A 23,242-nucleotide genomic window follows, 5' to 3' on the forward strand; every position below is an offset into this window, starting at 1 on the left:
ACATGAGAACTCTAATAACACTTTATACCTCTATATGGCTTTCATAATTCTGGCTTGTTAGCAACTAATGAACCAATCAAACCTTGGGAGAGAAACTATTTGAGAAAAAGAGAAACTGTTTTATTTATCCAGGCATTCCTACTACTCATAACATAATGGCTTTGGTATCCTAATTACTCACTAAACTAATTAATTAAACAGAAGGAAACATAGATACAGCTAACCCCTGACTGTTGTTTAATCTTCATCAGGCTTCACTAGAGACGTGACTTGACTCTATGGTGAAATGGAATTTTTCATTTGAACTTATTTTTCAAACTATGGCTTTCCCTTTATAGTAATACAGTGTGCCCTGGTAAAATTATCACACTGTGTAGATCAAACCAGAATGTGTCTCCTCTCCTCTGTAAGACAGCATACCCAGAGAAAGACCGAGTGTGGACATGGCTGCATCAAGCTTGCACAGATTTTCCTTCTGAATCCAGATCAGATGTGAAATGACTCAAGTATTCTTTTAAAGGAAGTGTTTGTGTAACGGAATGTGTAGCCAGAATGTAGGTGAGAAGCTGGAGACTCAGAGTTAGGTGATTTCAATGTAAGAAGCAGAAAAAGAAGTCTTCTAACGTCAATCAAGTGCCATTTTCTTTTAAGTAATTTTTAAAGAATAGATTGAAGAAAGGCAGCAAGGAGTTAATGCTACACCCTAGTAGGAAATAGCTGATTTCCCAGAGGAATGAAGCCCAGAGAGGAAGCTAGGAATGTCACTGGGCCAGTCAAGGAGGGTAGAGATCTTTTTTTCTGCCAAGGACCATTTGGATATCTATAACATCATTCGTGGGCCATACAACATTATGAAGTTAAAAACTAGCCTGCTACATAGATTTATTGAATTTGGAGTCTTACCTGTTGCTGCCTTGGTAAGACCATACCAAATGATTTCATGGGTCTTATATCGCCAGTGGGCTGGATGTACCCCAACCCTGTTCCATGTCCTCTTTCTGCTACCTAGGAGGACACCAAGAAAGTCACTTCCACACAGAGACAACAGACAGGAGTAAAAGCATTGAAGTCATTGGACTTTATCTAATTCTAGGGCAGTTATTTTTCCTTTTTTTTTTTTTTTTGATTTTTTTTTTTTTTGACAGGCAGAGTCGACAGTGAGAGAGAGAGAAAGAGAGAAAGGTCTTCCTTTGCCGTTGGTTCACCCTCCAATGGCTGCCGCGGCCGGTGCACTGCGCTGATCCGATGGCAGGAGCCAGGTGCTTCTCCTGGTCTCCCATGGGGTGCAGGGCCCAAGTACTTGGGCCATCCTCCACTGCACTCCCTGGCCACAGCAGAGAGCTGGCCTGGAAGAGGGGCAACTGGGACAGAATCCGGCATCCCCACCAGGACTAGAACCTGGTGTGCCGGTGCCGCAAGGCAGAGGATTAGCCAGCCTACTGAGCCGCGGCGCCGGCCATTTTTTTTTTTTTTTTTTTAGATCTATTTATTTATTTTAAAGTCAGAGTTACACAGAGAGAAGAGGAGAGAGAGGTCTTCCATCCAATGGCTCACTCCCCAATTGGCCGCAATAGCCGGAGCTGAGCCGATTCGAAGCCAGGAGCCAGGAGCTTCTTCCAGGTCTCCCACATGGGTGCAGGGGCCCAAGGACTTGTGCCATCTTCTGCTGCTTTCCCAGGCTATAGCAGAGAGCTGGATTGGAAGTGGAGCAGCCAGGACTCGAGCATGCGCCCATATGGGATGCTGGCGCTTCAGGCCAGAGGGTTAACCCACTGTGCCACAGCGCTAGCCCCTACTAATTGACTCCTGGAAACTGTCTTTGCCATATAACTTTTCCTGTTGTTATTCCCTGATGTTTTCATGTGAAACTTTTAAACTTGAGAGAGACAAAGTGAGAGATCTTCCATTTGCTGGTTCTCTCCCCAAAAGGCCACCATGGCTGGGGCTAGCTCATTTCATCTGAGATTTCATCTGGGTCTTCCAAGGGGGTGGTAGGAGTCCAAACACTTGGATCATCTTCATCTGCTTTTCCAGGCACATTAGTAGGGTGCTGGATGGGGAGGGTATATTCTCTCTACCACAATGCTGGCCCCTCACTAAGTTTTACTTAAGATTGTTTTGATGTAGCGGAGAATGTTATATTCTGTATTCTGTGGCTGAGCCAGTAGATTGAATGTTGTCTTAAACTCCACTTACTAATATCTTGTTGGTCAATAATACCTTTGTAGTATTTTTAAAACCAGGATATAAATACTGGCTTTTTATTTTACAAATGGTGGTAGAAAGCCAAAGCACATTACAACACCTACAATAGTATTGGTTGTAGCAATACATAGAACCTACATACTTAATGACAATGTGTTTTATAAGGGATTCCTTGGTATTCTTGTGTGGTTTAAGTGAGGGATAGGGTGATAGGTAGATGTTTGTGGAATGTGAGTAGAGTTGGTTGCTAGGATAACAATTGGGAGACTACTTAATGTATTGACGTTACATGGAGCATGTTGGAATGTCGGAAAGGAATTGAATTTGAGTCCTTAAGGAAGTGGAATCTATAAGGATTGATTCTGTGGTAGAGAGTGGGAAACATGACTCTGGGATTTGTGCTAAATCAGTAGCAGAGTGTTGATGAATTTAATAGAGAGCTGTGAGACCACAGTGTATGCTGTGGGTGATTGCAGGGTGCTAAGTCAAATCAAATATTCTGAGCTAGGAAGATATTTTAAAAGCCTTTTCTCTCTCTGCATGTTTCTTTTATTGGCTGAATAACTGTTGACTGGGTAACAGACAAGGAAGAAAGCACCCTAAATATTCCTAGAACTCAAATCAACCTTCCAATATCCTGCGCCATTAGTGAGCTGCTGTTGTCAGCAAGAAGGAGGAATCCCTTAAGGTAGTGTTATGGGAATGTGTATCTCGGTTTTTATTCCAAGTTCTTGCCTGCACAGACATATGAATTCAAAGCAGGGACGTAAGTAAGGTGCACAAGCAAGAGCAACTTTCCAAAGAGAGATACCTGGCATGAGTGGGCTAGGGAGTTGCCTATCTGGAGAGAGCATGGGAGGAGGACAGAGAAGACAACAGCAAGGGCAGGAAACCAAAAGAAACAAGGAGCTACTTCCACCTGTACCAATCCACATTAAGGGATAGGGGTGTAAGCCAGCGTGAAGGCTCACTAGGCTAATCCTCCATCTTGCGGCACCGGCACACAGGGTTCTAGTCCCGGTCGGGGCGCCGGATTCTGTCCCGGTTGCCCCTCTTCCAGGCCAGCTCTCTGCTGTGGCCTGGGAGTGCAGTGGAGGATGGCCCAGGTGCTTGGGCCCTGCACCCCATGGGAGACCAGGATAAGTGCCTGGCTCCTGCCATCAGATCAGCGCGGTGCGCCGGCCGCAGCGCGCTGGCCGTGGCGGCTGCTGGAGGGTGAACTAACGGCAAAGGAAGACCTTTCTCTCTGTCTCTCTCTCTCTCTCACTGTCCACTCTGCCTGTCAAATAATAATAATAATAATAATAATAATAAAGGGATAGGGGTGTGAAGTTTGGGTGGATTTTAGTGTGCATGAGTCATCTGGGAATTTCATGGAACCTCCACGTGGAGTTTAGCTTCTGTATGGCCATGATACCATTGCCTCCTTCCAGGTCCTGGATGAGACACAAGTGTATCATTGGAAAATGCACATATTGGATTGATAGGTAAGGGAGTGGAGGCATGTAAGACAGTGCAGGGCAGTGCAGATATTGTAAGAAATCTTCCATCTTATCTATTCCTACCTAATCTTCCTGCCGTTTCCCCCATATCAGTAGTGATTTGTGTGTAGGGTCACTCCTCCCCATCCATCATATTTTCCTGCGGTATATTAAAGATTTAAAGGAATTATTGTAAGGTGCAATTTTGACCACTTTTTTTCTTTCATCCTTATCAAGTTTAAAAAAAGAAAAAGATACAACTGGGGTGTAATTAACTCAGGTAATAAGCTTGGATTGTTTTCTCCTATATGCTCATTTTGATCTCCATTATAATTCTAGAATTCAGAAAATAGAATCAGAGCCACTATGCTTAAAGAACATTAAGGTTATTGTTTTCAAGGAATATAATCAAAGTGGAGTAGTATTGGTTCAGGCACTCAAAATGGAGTTGGGAGACCCTTGTTAAGCAGGTCTCAGACACATGCAGGGTTAAACTTTTGAACTGAAGTACAACCACAGTGAATTTCTGAGCTGAACTTTTGAACTTAGCTGTCTTCACATACCCACCTGAGTGTGTGCTGACTTTCTGAACTGGGCTGAACTGCAGTTCTGGGACAAACTTCATCAGTCTTTGTAACAGTTCATGAAGTCATCCCTCTTGCTTGCTCCTCTCTTGCAAACCCTTGCTGTACCATTCATAATTCTTTAATAAGAAATTAAAGAAAAATTCACTTCAAGGAGAGAAGAAAGAAAGAGAGCTTTCATCTGCTAGTCCATTCCCCAAATGCCTGCAGTGACTGGGACTGGGCTGGACCACAGCTGGGTACCCAGAATTCAACTCAAGGCTACCACAAAGGTGGTAGGGACTCAAATACTTAAGTTGTACCTGGGTGATTACCATGGTCTGTGTTAGCAGGAAGCTGGAGTCAGGAGTCAGAGGCAGCTGTTGAACCTAAACACTCCTATATGGGATTGCAGGGATTCCCAGCCCCGAGCTTAACCACCAAGCCAAATGCCCAGTCCCTCAATCACAAGTCTTGACAAACAAGAGATGTTATTAATAAAGCTACAAAACAGTCTCTGTCTTGTAGAATCTCAGAACCTATCTTCAAGACTGCTTGAATTCAGTGTCTCCTGAATTGCAATCTTATTTAACCGCCAAATAAATGTCATTCTTTGTTCTTGACTAGGTTAGTTTTTATCTTGGTCAACATGTGCTTGTTCTTGAAAAGAATAGGAAAGAAAAAATTTTCATTCAGTTGAGAAAAGCAGTGAATTCTAGAAGATTCAGTCATGTTTTTGAGACATTTGATTTTTGTATCCTCTAATTTACTACTGTTTCCCATCAAAAATGTATACCTATGCATTCTGTTCTTTAAAATTTCTTGCACTTTTGATTCAGTTGAAAAACCTGAATTTTGCACATTTCATTTGTTTTTACTCCTGAGTCATAATGTGAAAACAACGAAATCTCACAAGGGAGATGTGCAAATGCTGCAGGAAACTTGGGAATAACATTACAAACAAATCTTTTGCCAAGAACTCACTGTCATGTTTCAAACGTGGAAATTAATAACCTGTTCCAAGAGCACACTTGCTGTTCATCGGGGTTTCCTCCTAAGACTACCAGCCCCCTCTCTCTTGCCCCCACGTTCCTGAGGACCTTTGGAAACTGGGATTGAAAACATTCTTCACATGATCCTATTTGTGGTGCTCCCCTTGAGAATGTGTCACCTTGGCAAAGGTTAGTCACCTTCAGCCATTTTCTCCCCAGGGCTATGTGAACGGGTCTGTTTGCATTGGAGCAAATGCAGCTGTCTGTGGTTGTCTCCTATACCACAGAATGCAGTTGTTCAGCTTAAATTACCCTATTTATATGTGCTTTACTTAAGATATATTTTTTCTAAAAAGAAATGAATCAAATTCTTGAAAGTCTTGCTATGATATCAAGGGTGACAAAAATTGCACATATAATTTGTTGTTGCTGCCTTTTTTTTAACAAACACTAATCCACAATTTGCTTTTATAGGTAAAATTGAATTCTGGTAGATTTGTTAAAAATATTTATGTAAAGTGTTAAATAATTTATTAGTAGTAATATGCAAAGAAACGTGAATTCCACATATAGAAAGCAAATATGCAATTTGTAAGCTGAGGTTTTTGTGACATGCTCTGTAAATTTAACAGGTCATTGTTTCTGTCAGTGGATAGTATGTTTTTAAGGATTTAATACTGAAACAACGATAACAAAAATAATACAAAATAAGTACAAAAGGAATTATGCACATGCTTGCCAATTCAAATCCTTATAGATTTTATGTTATAAAGTCATTTTCTTTATAGCATAATTTTTACATGTCGAACTTAAGTGCATTTTTATATTTCTATTCTTATTTAGCTTTGGAGCTTCTTATAATAACACTAAATAAAAAGTTAATTATACTTACCAGAGATTTTAAAGGTTAGCATTTGTGGTCTAATTAATAACATATTTACTTAATAAAGTTAACAATCATTTCTTTGATAAAACTAATTTTCCTGTCATATTTTTTTTAATTTGACAGGTAGAGTTATAGACAGAGAGAGAGAGAGAGAGAGAGAGAAAGGTCTTCCTTCCATTGGTTCACTCCCCTAATGGCTGCCACAGCCGGCACTGTGCCGATCCTAAGCCAGGAGCCAGGTGCTTCCCCCTGGTCTTCCATGCAGGTGCAGGGCCCAAGCACTTAGGCCATCCTTCACTGCCCTCCTGGGCCACAGCAGAGAGCTGGAGTGGAATAGGAGCAACCAGGACTAGAACCTGGCGCCCATATGCGGTGCCGGTGCCGCAGGCAGAGGATTAACCAAGTAAGCCACAGTGCCGGCCCCTCCTGTCATATTTTCATTATAGTAAAGCAGTTAGTAAAACAAAATAAGTTGGCCGGCGCTGCAGCTCACTAGGCTAATCCTCTGCGGGGTTCTAGTCCTGTCAGGGCACCGGATTCTGTCCTGGTTGCTCCTCTTCCAGTCCAGCTCTCTGCTGTGGCCCAGGAAGGCAGTGGAGGATGGCCCAAGTGCTTGGGCTCTGTACCTGCATGGGAGACCAGGAGGAAGCACCTGACTCGCGCTGGCTGTGGTGGCCATTTGGGGGTGAACCAGCGGAAGGAAGACCTTTCTCTCTGTCTCTCTCACTAACTCTGCCTGTCAAAAAACAACAACAACAACAACAAAATAAGTCATGGAAATTTTATTTTTCTATCCTTTAAAAAAATAATTTTGAGGTATACCTATAGATTACAAAATAAAGTATTTTAATTAATCAATCATTTGTATTATATCAGTAATTTTACCCAAATAGGTATGCTGAACCTTACTCACATTAAAAATTACAGGATGTTATTGTTTTGGACTAAGTTCCTTCACAAGCCCCAACGGTTTTAGCCAAAAAATCAAAATGGAGTCACTCAGGCTAAAGTTCCACATCACCAAGGGAAAACCAAACTGTTTATATGGCCTTCTGAGAAATCAGGAGACAGAAATAACCAAATAGCCGAACAGGCCAGTTTGTGTTGGCATGGTAGTAAGTTCCCTCTTACCTTAATCTTTATACAGAACAGTAACCTGGAGTAACTTGACATGAACCAATCAGTTATCTTCCTGTTGTTCTGTTTCCTTGTCCCCATCTTATGGAGAGAGTGGTTTTCTTCTTTTTTTTTTTTCTTTTTTCAGTCTTTTTCTGTTTAAAAAAACCAACCTCTTCTGCTCAGCCCACCAGAACATTCATTCTGTTTCAGGAATGAAATGTTGCTTGGGTCTAGAATAAAAAATGAAACCAATTAAGATCTCTAAACTAAATTTGTTGTAATGTTGCGGTTTTGCCCTTGGACGCAAGCTGAGTGCCCTGCTTTGTTGGGACAGAGATGCATTTGAGGAGATCTCGTCTGTTTTTTGGCTTGTCCAATATATATACTGCATAGTTCTAACACCCATAGTGCAGTTTGTTCACTGTATTACTCTGTGTATGTCTAATTTAGTGTGAGGTAAGGTTTCCTATGCCTTTATTTCATATTCGTTTTGAAACATGAAGTTTTAGAAGACACAGAAACATACCACATATCTTCTGTTTTTTAGTTTGATTTATGTGAGAGGCAGACTTTCAGAGAGAGAAAGAGAGAGAGAGAAGTCCTCATCTGCTGATTCACTCCCCAGTTCCCCACAAGAGCCAGGGCTGGGCCAAGCCAGATCCAGGAGTCAGCTCCCCCTCATTTTCTCCCATCTGGCTGGCAGGGCCCCAAAAACCTGAGCCAGCATCTGTTGCCTCCCAGAATGCACAATAGCAAGAAGCTGGATTGGAAGAGGAGGATCCAGGACTCGAACCCAGGCACTCTGATGTGGGAATACAGGTGTCTCAAGCAGTGGCTTAATCACTGTTCCACAGTACCCACCCCACATATGCAAATGCATTTGCTTTGTTTTATTAAATAGAGAAAGGGGTGGTGTTGTGGCACAGTAGGCTGAGCTGCTGCTCCTGGCTACTTTGTGCTTTGGGTTCAGTTTTCTGCTAGTGTGTCTGGGAAGGCAGCAGATGGCCTGAGTACTTGGGCCCCTGCCACCTATATGGAATACCTGGATGGAGTTCCTGGCTCTTGGCTTTTGCCTAACTCAGCCCTGGCTGTTATGGCCATTTGGGGAGTGATCCAGTGAATGGGAGAAATTTTTCTCTCTCTGCTGTTCACCAAACCTTTCAATTAAATAAGTCTTAAAATAATTAGAGGAAATTTTTGCAGGTTACTTACGTTTTTACCTGGTTATTGTAACCATGATTTGTATTTAGAATGCATCCTATTAAAATCCTTGGGAAGTCTATCTTGAGCTTGGCTATTGCTTGAATGTCAGATCTAAATGATTGCATTTTTCCCATGGGAAGTCAGATGCCCCTCACCCAGTGATTACATGGAGGCTGGCTTGCTCATCATGAAGAGATACTTGGGGCATGGATCCAGATAACTTAGAACTGGAACCCAGGACCCAGTATTTTCTAGCTCTGTGACCTGACATAGATAATCAAAATTCTGAGCTTCAGTGCCCCCATGTTTCAAGTGTTGATCATAATAGTGTATCTTACATGTTTTAGAGTGAGGTTAGTAGGTGTAAATTGTGTGGCAAAATGTCATCCTGGAGTATACAGAACTTTCAATAATAATGGATGGCTCATTGTTTCTCCAAAGGTCACTGTAGTTTTTTCAGCTACCAAGATGCACAGCTGTGCTACCATCAGAATCACTCTCACCTCCTTAGGTTGGGGACCCTTTGTGACAAAGAACATGAATTTCCAGAACAGCTTAACATAATGTGTGATCAGGCAAAGGAATGAAACCGTCTGGCTTTCCAGGGAGTCAACACATGACCTTGGCTTCTTCATTATTATTCATAATTTTCAGAGTTACCTGGCCTCAGATTGGTGAAGATTCACTGATGTTAATGTGCATTGCATAGTACTTCATGATATTAACTCACATGATGGAAAAATGCACTTGAAAATATGGCTACATCAACATCAGAGAATCAGGAGATTAAATTTAGCAGTTCATACTGGCAGACTTGGTCACCTTCTTTGACCCAGGATATAATTTAAGCCAAGCTAACTTTACATGCTGAAAAGTATGAACTAATTGTGCATGTCAAAACAAGATCTTCCAGAAGAGAGGAGGGCTACCTTTCCCCTATTTGAGAGAAGAGAGAGGAAAGGGCAAAGCAGAGAATCTCTGGAGACTTGTGTGCAAGCTTGCTTCTGGCTACAAGTTAATAATCAATTGCCTCTGTTCTCAGCTCTGAGCCCTGAGAAAGTGGCAAACTCGGATTCTCTCTCTTTTCAGGTAACTTTAAAATTACACGAATTGTACCCGCATTTGGCTACACTTTAGAAGGTAGATATGTGGTTTTAATTTTTATTCCTTTTGCATCATTTGATTTTGTGTTCAAGTTTATTGAAAGAGCAACGAAAAGCTCTCTAAATGTCAGCTGATGAAAAGATTTCATTTTTGAAGAGTACTGCATATAGGCTAGTGAGGAACTCTGTGCTTGTACTGGTATCATGGAATTGAGATTTTCAAATACTTTTATAAACTAACTATTGTGGTTCTTAATTTTACTGGCTGAAAGCTCTATAATCACAGTGATTTCAAATAATACAGTACATTACCTAGTCTACCGGGTCTCAGTTAGTAAGGAAAATTTTTAAAACTTTCTTTGACACTGAAATTTTAAAAATGAAACTGAATCTTTAATCACTAATATTTTATTTGTACTCAGTGTTATATAAAATATCCTCATTTTTCATATCTAAATCAGTATATTTTATAAATTCTCTATGTAATTTTCTGAAAAAAAAAACAGTAAACATGTTAGATTTTATTTTGGAACTTAGATTATTTTAGCTCTATATGTTTGGGATGGTATGATGGCATATTTATGAAGTTATTCTATGTTTATATTTCAGGTGATATTATCTGTATGATGTAGATGTAATTAAAGGAATTACACACTAAACTTTACAGTCTACAAATATGGCTTTTAAACATAATAGCATCTTTTCTGTACATTTGTAGAGTAATCATTTTCTGCATTGAATTCACAAAGAGATACAGGTTTATTGCTTAGGTCACTGAAGTCACAGTTTAAATAATTTTATATACAGAGTTTGGTTTCTTTCTAAAGTTCCTGGGCATTGCAATCTTTATCCAGCAAGTATGCAGAAACAAGCAAACTGGTTTGGTTTGGATTTATATTCAAAGAACAAAGACAAGTAAACATTAAAAGCTACATGTTTTTGTGGTACTAAAGGTGGAGATGATTACATTTTGTAAATGAGGAACAGAGAGAAGAAGTTACAGCAGTCAGTAGGAGTGCTAGACTGGAAGCAAAGTCTCTATTTATTGGATGACAAATAGAGTTAATGGTTTATTAAGTCAATATTCATGCTGTATTTGAAAAGGAAGTCATGCTTTATTCCTAGGTTTGGTAAATTTGTGTCATCAATTTGCTCTATACAGTCTCACCTTTGTGTCTATATTTGGATTTGTTTAGATAAATTTCAGTTCTGTTACAAAAGGAATTTTTCAAAGCTAGAGAAGAGGGTTTTGCCAGATCTCTTTCAGTTACACACTAAAGCTATGCTGACAGGTTCATAATTTGATCATTAAATATTCTAATGTTTCATATTTAAGGAAATTTTAAATATGTATAGAATCAAAGTATTTGAATAAAAATGAAACTTTTTTAAACTTGAAATATTCATATACAACCTAAAGATAAAACAGTTATTTGACATGATCAAAAATGTATGTGGGATCCTAACAATTATTAGTGTTTTTTTAAGTTGGGTATATTCATATTTCTTATATTTTAGTAGATTCAACTAGATACTCATATTCAGAAATTGGCTTGCACCTATTAATAACTAAGTGCTGTTTTAATTCTCTGTGGCCCTTGGATGTTCACTTACTTTTTAATTTCCTATTGAGGGGGCGGAGCCAAGATGGCGGAATAGTGAGGGCGCGCACCGATAGTCCGGGAAAATTTAGTTTAATAAAAGGGGAGTTACGGTAGCCGCAGAAAATAGAACCAAACAAAAATTGCAGGGGAAACCCTTCTGAATGGAGCAGGCGTGAATCGGACGACCTACTGGGAGAACAAGGTCGCCCACCTCACGGAAGCAAAGTCGCGGGACCCAGCCGCAGAAGCCCCAGGGTCTGCGCGACAGTGCTCCAAGGAGAGTGCACGCCACACAGAAAACAGCGGGGAGACTTGAGACGCTCAGGGCTCCGAGTCCACACATCGGCGCTGGAAGGGGAGGTGAGCTCAATAACCCGAGACATTGGTGGGGAAACGGGGGTCAGAATCTAGAGGGGGGCCGGAAAGTGCAGCAAACTCACTACCGGAAAGAAGGAAAAAAAAAAAGCTTCGGGGTTTCTCTTCCCCCCTAACCTTGCAAAGGTTACAAGCCTGCAAGACTTGAAGAATTCCCAAGAGACAAAGAGCAGGCCTCCTCTTTGGATTTACATATCAGTGGGGGAGAGTTAAGGAACTGAGTCACTACAATTCAGTAGCCTAGGCAACCCAGTGGGAGTCCAGAGGAGCCAAAGACTGGAAGCTAAATACCATCAATTCTGCACAGCCCTGCCCTGCAGTGTTACTTACCCCCTGAATAAATAAAATAAATAAATAAATAAAAAGAGAGAGATTTACCACGCATAACCTGAGGGTGTCACCTTTGCACACCCTTAACCTGGAAGAACCAGGCAGAGCTCTCAGGCCCCACCCATCTCAAGCCTCCAAGGCTCCTCCAACAGCAGGCAGTCCACTTAACACGGACACAGTATAAAAAAAAAAAAAAAGAAAGAAAAAAAAAAAGCGCACAGTGACGCAAGAAGAATTAACTATGCCGAGTAACAAACACAGAAATAGAGGGAGCAAGATCAACGACGACACTATGATGCCTCCAAATAAGCAAAACACCCCAAGCCAAGAGTATGAAGATGATGAGATAGAAGAAATGCAAGATACGGATTTCAAAAAATTTATGATAAGAACATTTAGAAGTTTTCAAAAGCAAATCCTTGAACTACAGAAATCCTTAATGGACAAGATTGAAAATCTTTCTCGTGAAAATGAAATTTTAAGGAAGAGTCAAAATGAAACTCAGAAACTAGTAGAACAGGAAAGTGTAATAGTCAAGAGAAATCAAAATGAAATGAAGAGCTCAATAGATCAAATGACAAACACATTAGAAAGCCTTAAAAACAGAATGGGTGAAGCAGAAGAGAGAATATCGGACTTAGAAGATAGAGCACAGGAAAACATACAGTCAAACCAAAGAAAAGAAGAGGAAATTAGAAACCTGAAAAATATTGTTGGGAATCTACAGGATACTATTAAAAAAACCAACATTCGAGTTCTAGGAGTTCCTGAAGGCATGGAGAGAGAGAAAGGATTGGAAGGCCTTTTTAGTGAGATACTAGCAGAGAACTTTCCAGGTTTGGAGAAGGACAGAGATATCCTAGTACAGGAAGCTCATAGAACCCCCAATAAACATGACCAAAAGAGATCCTCACCACGACACGTGGTAATTAAACTTACCACAGTGAAACATAAAGAAAAGATCCTAAAATGTGCAAGAGAGAAACGTCAGATTACTCTCAGAGGATCTCCAATCAGACTCACAGCTGACTTCTCATCAGAAACCCTACAAGCTAGGAGGGAATGGCGAGACATAGCACAGGTGCTAAGAGAGAAAAATTGCCAGCCCAGAATATTATATCCTGCCAAGCTCTCATTTGTGAATGAAGGTGAAATAAAGACCTTTCATAGCAAACAGAAATTGAAAGACTTTGTGGCCACTCGTCCGGCCCTGCAAAAGATACTTAAAGATGTGCTACACTCAGAAACACAGAAACACGGCCATCAATATGAAAGAAGGGAAAGGAAGAACACCTACCAGTAAAAGAGCATGGGAAGCTCAAAGCATATACTAGAAAATATTTCCGGGAAAATGGCAGGGCAAAGTCACTACGTATCAATTGTCACATTGAACATTAATGGTCTGAATTCTTCAGTTAAAAGACACCGTTTAGCTGACTGGCTCACAGAACACAACCCAACTATTTGTTGCCTACAAGAAACACATCTCTCTAACAAAGAGGCATGCAGACTGAAAGTGAAAGGTTGGAAAAAGATATTCCATGCCAACAGAAACCAAAAAAAAGCAGGTGTAGCCATATTAATATCAGACAAAATAAACTTTAATACAAAAACTGTTAAGAGAGACAAAGAGGGACACTATATAATGATTAAGGGTTCAATTCAACAGGAAGATGTAACTATTATAAATGTATATGCACCTAATTACAGGGCACCGGTCTATTTAAAAGATATGTTAAGGGACTTAAAGGGGGATTTAGATTCCAATACAATAGTACTGGGGGACTTCAATACTCCACTCTCAGAAATAGACAGATCATCCGGACAGAAGATCAACAAGGAAACAGCAGATTTAATTGACACTATTGCCCAAATGGATCTAACAGATATCTACAGAACTTTCAACCCTACATCTACAGACTTCACATTCTTCTCAGCAGCGCATGGAACCTTCTCTAGGATTGATCACATACTAGGCCATAAAGCAAGTCTCAGCAAATTTAAAAGAATTAGAATCATACCATGCAGCTTCTCAGACCACAGCGGGATGAAGCTGGAAATTAGCAACTCAGGAAACCCCAGAAAGTATGCAAACACATGGAGACTGAACAACATGCTCCTGAATGAACACTGGGTCATTCAAGAAATCAAAAGAGAAATCAAAAACTTTCTGGAAGTAAATGAAGACAACAACACAACATATCAAAACTTATGGGATACAGCAAAAGCAGTATTGAGAGGCAAATTTATAGCAATAGGTGCCTATATCAAGAAATTGGAAAGGTACCAAATAAATGAGCTTTCAGCGCACCTCAAGGACCTAGAAAAACTGCAGCAAACCAAACCCAAATCTAGTAGGAGAAGAGAAATAATTAAAACCAGAGAAGAAATTAACAGGATTGAATCCAAAAAAACATTACAAAAAATCAGCCAAGCGAGAAGCTGGTTTTTTGAAAAAATAAACAAAATTGACACCCCATTGGCCCAACTAACTAAAAAAAGAAGAGAAAAGACCCAAATCAATAAAATCAGAGATGAAAAAGGAAACGTAACAACAGACACCACAGAAATAAAAAGAATCATCAGAAATTACTACAAGGACCTGTATGCCAGCAAACAGGAAAACCTATCAGAAATGGATAGATTCCTGGACACATGCAATCTACCAAAATTGAACCAGGAAGACATCGAAAACCTAAATAGACCCATAACTGAAACAGAAATTGAAACAGTAATAAAGGCCCTCCCAACAAAGAAAAGCCCAGGACCAGATGGATTCACTGCTGAATTCTACCAGACATTTAAAGAAGAACTAATCCCATTTCTTCTCAAACTATTCAGAACAATCGAAGAAGAGGGAATCCTCCCAAATTCTTTCTATGAAGCCAGCATCACCTTAATCCCTAAGCCAGAGAAAGATGCAGCACTGAAAGAAAATTACAGACCAATATCCCTGATGAACATAGATGCAAAAATCCTCAATAAAATTCTGGCCAACAGAATACAACAACACATCAGGAAAATCATCCACCCAGACCAAGTGGGATTCATCCCTGGTATGCAGGGATGGTTCAACATTCGCAAATCAATCAATGTGATTCACCACATTAACAGACTGCAGAAGAAAAACCATATGATTATCTCAATTGATGCAGAGAAAGCATTTGATAAAATTCAACACCCTTTCATGATGAAAACTCTAAGCAAATTGGGTATAGAAGGAACATTCCTCAATATAATCAAAGCAATTTATAAAAAACCCACAGCCAGCATCCTATTGAATGGGGAAAAGTTGGAAGCATTTCCACTGAAATCTGGCACCAGGCAGGGATGCCCACTCTCACCACTGCTATTTAACATAGTTCTGGAAGTTTTAGCCAGAGCCATCAGACAAGAAAAAGAAATCAAAGGAATACAAATCAAGAAGGAAGAAGTCAAACTATCCCTCTTTGCAGACGATATGATTCTGTACTTAGAGGATCCAAAGAACTCTACTAAGAGACTATTGGAACTCATAGAGGAGTTTGGCAAAGTGGCAGGATATAAAATCAATGCACAAAAATCAACAGCCTTTGTATACACAAGTAATGCCATGACTGAGAAAGAACTGCTAAGATCAATCCCATTCACAATAGCTACAAAAACAATCAAATACCTTGGAATAAACTTAACCAAGGACGTTAAAGATCTCTACGATGAAAATTACAAAACCTTAAAGAAAGAAATAGAAGAGGATACCAAAAAATGGAAAAATCTTCCATGCTCATGGATTGGAAGAATCAACATCATCAAAATGTCCATTCTCCCAAAAGCAATTTATAGATTCAATGCAATCCCAATCAAGATACCAAAGACATTCTTCGCAGATCTAGAAAAAATGATGCTGAAATTCATATGGAGGCACAAGAGACCTCGAATAGCTAAAGCAATCTTGTACAACAAAAACAAAGCCGGAGGCATCACAATACCAGACTTCAGGACATACTACAGGGCAGTTGTAATCAAAACAGCATGGTACTGGTACAGAAACAGATGGATAGACCAATGGAACAGAATTGAAACACCAGAAATCAACCCAAACATCTACAGCCAACTTATATTTGATCAAGGATCTAAAACTAATTCCTGGAGCAAGGACAGTCTATTCAATAAATGGTGCTGGGAAAACTGGATTTCCACGTGCAGAAGCATGAAGCAAGACCCCTACCTTACACCTTACACAAAAATCCACTCAACGTGGATTAAAGACCTAAATCTACGTCCTGACACCATTAAGTTATTAGAGAACATTGGAGAAACCCTTCAAGATATTGGCACAGGCAAAGAATTTCTGGAAAAGACCCGGGAGGCACAGACAGTCAAAGCCAAAATCAACTATTGGGATTGCATCAAATTGAGAAGTTTCTTTACTGCAAAAGAAACAGTCAGGAGAGTGAAGAGACAACCGACAGAATGGGAAAAAATATTTGCAAACTATGCAACAGATAAAGGGTTAATAACCAGAATCTACAAAGAGATCAAGAAACTCCACAAAAACAAAACCAACAACCCACTTAAGAGATGGGCCAAGGACTTCAATAGACATTTTTCAAAAGAGGAAATCCAAATGGCCAACAGGCACATGAAAAAATGTTCAAGGTCACTAGCAATCAGGGAAATGCAAATCAAAACCACAATGAGGTTTCACCTCACCCCGGTTAGAATGGCTCACATACAGAAATCTACCAACAACAGATGCTGGCGAGGATGTGGGGAAAAAGGGACACTAACCCACTGTTGGTGGGAATGCAAACTGGTTAAGCCACTATGGAAATCAGTCTGGAGATTCCTCAGAAACCTGAATATAACCCTACCATTCGACCCAGCCATCCCACTCCTTGGAATTTACCCAAAGGAGTTTAAATTGATAAAGAAAAAAGCGGTCTGCACCCTAATGTTTATTGCAGCACAATTCACAATAGCCAAGACCTGGAACCAACCTAAATGCCCATCAACGGTAGACTGGATAAAGAAATTATGGGATATGTATTCTTTAGAATACTATACCGCAGTAAGAAACAACGAAATCCAGTCATTTGCAACAAAATGGAGGAATCTGGAACACATCATGCTGAGTGAAGTAAGCCAGTCCCAAAGGGACAAATACCATATGTTCTCCCTGATCGGTGACAACTGACTGCACACCAAAAAGGAAACCTCCTGAAGTGAAATGGACACTATGAGAAATGGTGACTTGATCAGCATAGCCCTGACTGCTAATGGACAACTTAATACATTATCCCTCATAGTATTTTTTTTTTGTCTGTTCTACTTAATATGACTGGTTTAATTCTGTAATTATCACACAGTTATTCTTAAGTGTTGAAAATTAACTGAAATGTGATCCCTGTTAAACATAAAAGTGGGAATAAGAGAGGGAAGAGATGTATAATTTGGGGCATGCTCGGGCTGACTTGCCCCAATTGGTAGAGTTGGAAACATACTAGGGGATTCCAATTCAATCCCATCAAGGTGGCATGTGCCAATGCCATCTCACTATTCCAAGTGATCAATTTCAGTTCACAATTGATCATAATGAAAGGACTAAGAGTCAAAGGGAGCACATAAACAAGTCTAGTATCTGCTAACACTAACCAATAGAATAAATAAAGGGGAGAGTGATCCAACATGGGAAGTGAGATACTCAGCAGACTCATAGAATGGCAGATGTCCTAAATAGCACTCTGGCCTCAGAATCAGCCCTAAAGGCACTCGGATCTGGCTGAAAAGCCCATGAGAGTATTTCAGGCATGGAAAGCCAAGACACTCTGGCAAAAAGATCTCTGTGAGTGAGATCCCAGTGGAAAGAACAGGTCTTCAAAGAGGGAGGTGCCTTTCTCTGAAGGGAGGAGAGAACCTCCACTTTGACTATGACCTTGTCTAAACAAGATAAGAGTCGGAGAACTCAAGGGGCTTCCATAGCCTTGGAAACTCATGACTGGTGCATAGGGAGATTACTGATACCATAAACAGGAGTGTCAATTGGTAAAGTCAACAACAGGAGTCACTGTGCACTTACTCCTCATGTAGGATCTCTGTCCTTAATGTGCTGTACACTGAGGCTTAATGCTATAACGAGTACTCAAACAGTATATTTCACTTTGTGTTTCTATGGGGGTGCAAACTGTTGAAATCTTTACTTAATGTACACTAAACTGATCTTCTGTTAAAAAAAAAAAAAAAAGAAAAGAAACTATCAATTCCCAACTTGACTCTCACTGGGATTAAACATGACAATAGGTCTGATCTGATTTCATCATCATTTAAAAAAAAATCATCTATTATTTTTCACTTTATGTTTCTGTGTGGGAACAAACTGTTGAAATCCTTACTTAAGGTATACTAAGCTGATCTTCTGTATACTAAGATAATCGAAAATGAATCTTGATGTGAATGGAAGGGGAGAGGGAGTGGGAAAGGGGAGGGTGGTGGGTGGGAGGGACGGTATGGGGGGGAAAGCCATTGTAACCCATGAGACGTACTTTGGAAATTTATATTCATTAAATAAAAGATTAAAAAAAAAAAAAAAAGAAAAAAAAAAAATTTCCTATTGAAAAGACAAATTACTAGCAAAAGTTTGTTCCTTTAGCTCTTCGTTAGATATCCTTCATGGATTGCTAAACAGTTCACCAAGGCTTTTTGGCAGTTATCCATCAATGTTAGCGCATACATAGACCCACACATTTATCTAAAAGGGAGACATGCAGAAGGTAGCAGTGCCATCAGCACTAGGAGGGGTGGGAGCGTTGGAGAACACAATGTAGTATTGAAAGTCTCAGTAGCACAGTTACCATACTTTGCAAATCATGGGTAATACATGCAACTCTGGGGAGTCACTGCTTAAATGAGCTACAAATGGGAATATGACAGTAAAGATAATGCTTCTCTCACTTGATTAGTGTAAGAATCATGTCACTATGTGTAAGAAAACTACCTGATAGATCGTAAATCTTTATCCAGCACTTTCTAGTTCTGCCATAGTAAAATACCACCAACTGGGTGGCTTTAAGCAGCAGAATTTGTTTCTCTTTCCATTTTGGAGCCTGGAAAACTGAAATCTTGAGATCTGGAGGAGACATCTTCCTTGCTTCTTGCAGCTTTTGGTTGACCCAAGCTTCCCTGGGTGTGTGTGTCACTGTAGGCTCTACCTCCATCTTCACCTGCCGCCCACTCTGTGCTTCATGTTTTGAGTTAATGACCGGGAGTAAGGCTTCAAAATACCTTTTTTTCTTTGAGAGGCACAATTTAATCCATAGTTAGCTGATTTTTGACTTCTGAAATTTAAGTGTGCAAAATGCATCCAACTGATCCCGATATCCTAAAGTGTCCTGACAGGACTGTAAGTTTAAATTCTTTTTTTAAAAATTTATTTATTTATTTGAGAAGCAGAGTTACAGAGAGGTCTTCCATCTGCTGGTTCACTCCCCAAATGGCAGCAAGAGCTGGAGCTGGGTTGATCCATAGCCAGGAGCCAGGAGCTTCTTCCAAGTCTTGCAAGTGGATCTAGGAGCCCAAGCACTTGGGCCATCTTCTGCTTTCCTGGGCCATTAGCAGAGAGCTGGATTGAAAGTGGGTGGGGCAGTTGGGACATGAACCGGCGCCCATATGGGATGCCGGTGCCACAGGCAGAGGCTTAACCTACTGCACCACAGCACTGGCCCTTGTGAGTCCAAATTCTATGTAAATTAGTTATGGGTGAGAGACTTGGGATATAGTCCAGTATGGGGAAAAATTTCTCTCCGTCTTTGGATTTGTGAAACTTAGAACACAATTCATCTATTTTCAAGGTACCATGGTGGGATAGATACAGAAAAGACATTCTTATTCCAAAAGCGACAGATTAGAGGGACAAAAAGATGGTACATAGTAGGCTCACAACTTCTCAGGACAAATTCCACTAGGTTGTAAGGCTTGAAGATAATTCTGCGTAGTTCTGTGCTCTGTGTTTTGGGCCTGCTGTGGTGGTCCCACCTCTTTAGCCCTGGGCATCAACTGTGCTGCTCAGCCTGGGTGGTGGCCCTAGCCCTGCATTTTGAACAGAGGGCCCATTACCCAAACCCTCTGTAACCACAGTTCTTCCCTCAGAGCCATTCTTTCATTTCATCCTCCTTTCCTTTCCTAAAAAATGCAAAACAAGATTATATTTATTTTTTTTGAAATACAGAGAGACAGACAGACAGAAACAAACATTTCACATCTTGCTGGTGCATTCCTAATTGCAAACAATAGCTGGGCCTGCTTGGAGTAGGCGAAATACATGATCCTGGAAGTCAGTTTGGGTCTCCGGGGTGAGTGGCGGAGGCCCAAATCCTTGAGCTATCACCTGCTGCCTCCCAGAGTACACACTGGCAGAAAACTGGAGTTGGAAACAGAGCCGGGACTTGAACCTAGATCCTCTGATAGGAGTGTGGGCATCTCAAGTGGCATCTTACCTGCTATGCCAAATCTCTGTGCCCCTATCTCTGGTCTTTTTAGGAAGGCTGGCAGTGTTTTTGCTCATATAAAATTTTCAAAAATCTTTTCAGCCTTTTGTGAAATTCATGGGAATCCAAACAAGAGGTCCCTCTATAGATCTTCTCTCTACCTGCATCTCTATTCCTGAATTTGAGGTTTGCCATTCTTGTGTGATTTTATACTGTTACTATATAGTGTTTTATGATGGTTTAAGAGTTAGCAGACCTCATATATTGGTATCATTCTGAATTAGTCCTTTTAAAAAGGTGCATGCTTCATTTGTTCCATAATACGTTTAAAACGACACGGCTGGCATAAAGCTGTAGCTCATTCACTTTAACTCCTGTATATTACATTCTATGAACAGGTGCACTTCATTCTCCTATTGATGTATGTTTAAAAGGGTTCTCTTTTCAACTCTTATATATTGTGCTGTTATAATCATTCCTTTACATTTCTTCTCTTGTACGAATGCATATACCTGAGAGACGTGGATGATAGTAAAATAACGTAGACCCAGCTTGAAGCTCTGAAGAGTTTCCATTGCTCTGCGTCCTGTCCCTCTTTGGAAGATTTGGAAATCAAGGCTTTCAGCCCCAGACTAGCTTCATTCAGTTTTGTTGCAAAGTTCTTCTGCCTGTGTCCCCTTGGCTGTACTGTAAAGAAAGTTTCGTCGTGTAGGTAGCTGGGCAGCAGGTTCTTTTTTGCTTCCTCCATTCAGGAGGGGTTGAGGATGTGGAAAGCAGACCCAGAGCAGCACCAGGCTTTCGTCAGAAAGACGGACTTTCTCATCTCCCATCTTCCATGGAGCACTTGGAGTCCCCCCTGCCACGTGGAGCGTGAACTTCTGTCTCACTCAGTGCTGCAGACCCAGAGGCCAGCTGGCACATTGTTTCACTGCAGTGCCGCTGCTCTCTTTCTGGGCAGTGGGGTTGTTTCTTGTTTTTTGTTGTTATTTTATTGTCATTTTAGTTAGTTCTTTAATTTGGTTTTCTTTTCAGATTTTATTTTTGAGCACCATGTGCTTGCAGCAGAGGAGTTTTATCCAAATTTTTGACGTATCTTGATGTGTTGGCTTACTATGGCATAGGTTTGATAGCAAATAAATAGGAAGTGGTTGACAGTTCCATATTGCCTATCACACACTATGATGGATCTGCTTTGAATTTCAATTGTGTGGGATGCAAAGATGACATTCCCACATGAAAATCAGAGAGTTTTATTTATATCCTTACCAAGAGAGTTCTGCAAGTACACTTTATATTAGTCCAAGAGCTTCAGTTCAAATTCACTTTTGGATCTAGTCAGCTATTTGAACCAAAGCTTTAATGCAGCCATGAAACCCTACACTATAAAGCATAAAAGAGTGACTTTGGCTTAAGATATTTTATAGGCAGGAGTTTCCATTTCTATTATCTCCATAGTAAAATAATTTACAAGGCTCTTAGAAAATTTTGAATTTTGAGCAGTGTAGTAAGCATATCAGGATGATTTTGCAACATAATGCTCCCACATATAATGAATCTAACCTGATGGATAGAATGTTTAGCATTTTACACACGGGTGTAAAAGAACATTTGCAAAAGATGAGGAGTTGGATTTGGCATGATTAATACTGAGCTGTTCTTTCTGACAGAGTAACTGACAAATAGATTTGGTTGTTTCTGAGGCTAGTTCTGAATTATACCAGTTAGACCATGTCAGCAACAGAGACAGAATAAATACTGAAGGTGAGAATCCCATGATCTTTCAACAAAATTAAGCCCTAACTTTCTAGGTTGAATCAATGTGTCACTTGCAGATTAAATAGCTGCTGGATTTTATTTTGGAGGGAGGTCTATTGGTAATCCTTAATATATTTAATTTTTGCTAGCAATAAAATATTTTACATTAACATTTAATTAACACATTTTCTTCTCCTTGGAATAATTATAAACCATATGAGTAGTAATGACATCATAACCCGTGAAGACACTGGCAACAATGAAAAAAATCGTAATACTTATTTCTTATTTAAAACTTTGGACTTAGTACCAGAACAGCTTTATAAAGATGAATCCATGTGTTTCATTCTCTGTGTTAGTTTTTCTAAGTGACTTCAGTTGACTTTTCTGGGATTCATTGGAGCATCACTGGCTGTCTAACTGGAAAAGAGAATTGATTTTACTGTTAGTTCTTCAAGGATTTCACCATTTCTTGCCAGGTACTTTTGCAAATATGAATGGTATTCAGACATTTCATGAAAAAAGTGTATTGTGTAAAAGCTACTCCTGAATTTCAAAAAATGTTTGTACCAAAAGTCTTATTTTTTATTATTTTAAAAAATTTTTATTTTCATTTCTTTTTTTTTTTTTTTTGACAGGCAGAGTGGACAGTGAGAGAGAGAGACAGAGAGAAAGGTCTTCCTTTGCCGTTGGTTCACCCTCCAATGGCCACCGTAGCCGGCGCACTGTGGCTGGTGCACTGTGCTGATCCGAAGCCAGGAGCCAGGTGCTTCTCCTTGTCTCCCATGTGGGTGCAGGGCCCAAGGACTTGGGCCATCCTCCACTGCCTTCCCGGGCCACAGCAGAGAGCTGACCTGGAAGAGGGGCAACCGGGACAGAATCCGGCGCCCCAACCGGGACTAGAACCCGGTGTGCCAGTGCCACAGGTGGAGGATTAGCCTAGTGAGCCGTGGCGCCGGCCCGCTTCTTTGCTTCTAATTCAGGTTCCTGCTAATGTGCTTGGGAAGGCAGTGGAAGATGGTGCAAGTACTTGGGCTGCTGTCATCAACTTGGGAGACCAGGATGGAATTCCTGGCTCTTGGCTTTGGCCTGACCCAGAAATGGTTGTTGCTGCCATTTGGAGAGTGAATGAGTAGACGGATGATCGCTCTTCCTTTGTTTCTC

At 40.4% G+C, this 23,242-nt stretch overlaps 1 protein-coding gene and 1 long non-coding RNA gene across 32 annotated transcripts in view; one reads left to right on the forward strand and one right to left on the reverse strand.

Annotated features, from left to right (window-relative positions):
- The window catches only part of SLC16A7 (solute carrier family 16 member 7), a 212,630-nt gene that overhangs the window by 60,480 nt on the left and 128,908 nt on the right, over positions 1–23,242 (forward strand). For 2 of the 23 annotated variants that reach the window (XM_070052542.1, XM_070052541.1), the window contains exon 3: positions 9,539–9,589. The exons of 17 other annotated variants lie outside the window; for them this stretch is intronic. The gene's annotated coding sequence lies outside the window, so the exon portion shown is untranslated. Of the gene's footprint in view, positions 1–5,107; positions 5,431–8,534; positions 9,590–23,242 lie in introns of those variants that run through there. 4 more of the 23 variants (XM_070052554.1, XM_070052543.1, XM_070052553.1 and 1 more) reach the window with 4 other exon arrangements.
- LOC103352257 (uncharacterized) overlaps positions 1–23,242 on the reverse strand; it is a 59,298-nt gene that overhangs the window by 17,081 nt on the left and 18,975 nt on the right. For 6 of the 9 annotated variants that reach the window (XR_011380123.1, XR_007914219.2, XR_007914218.2 and 3 more), the window contains 4 exons: positions 22,389–22,498; positions 7,259–7,476; positions 4,254–4,389; positions 904–1,005 (listed from right to left, as the gene is read on the reverse strand). This is a non-coding gene — a long non-coding RNA (uncharacterized lncRNA). Of the gene's footprint in view, positions 1–903; positions 1,006–3,770; positions 3,847–4,253; positions 4,390–7,258; positions 7,477–22,388; positions 22,499–23,242 lie in introns of all 9 variants that reach the window. The other 3 variants (XR_011380125.1, XR_007914222.2, XR_007914221.2) reach the window with 2 other exon arrangements.

Source organism: Oryctolagus cuniculus, chromosome 11 (genome assembly GCF_964237555.1).
Source record: "Oryctolagus cuniculus chromosome 11, mOryCun1.1, whole genome shotgun sequence".
Lineage (NCBI taxonomy): Eukaryota > Metazoa > Chordata > Mammalia > Lagomorpha > Leporidae > Oryctolagus > Oryctolagus cuniculus.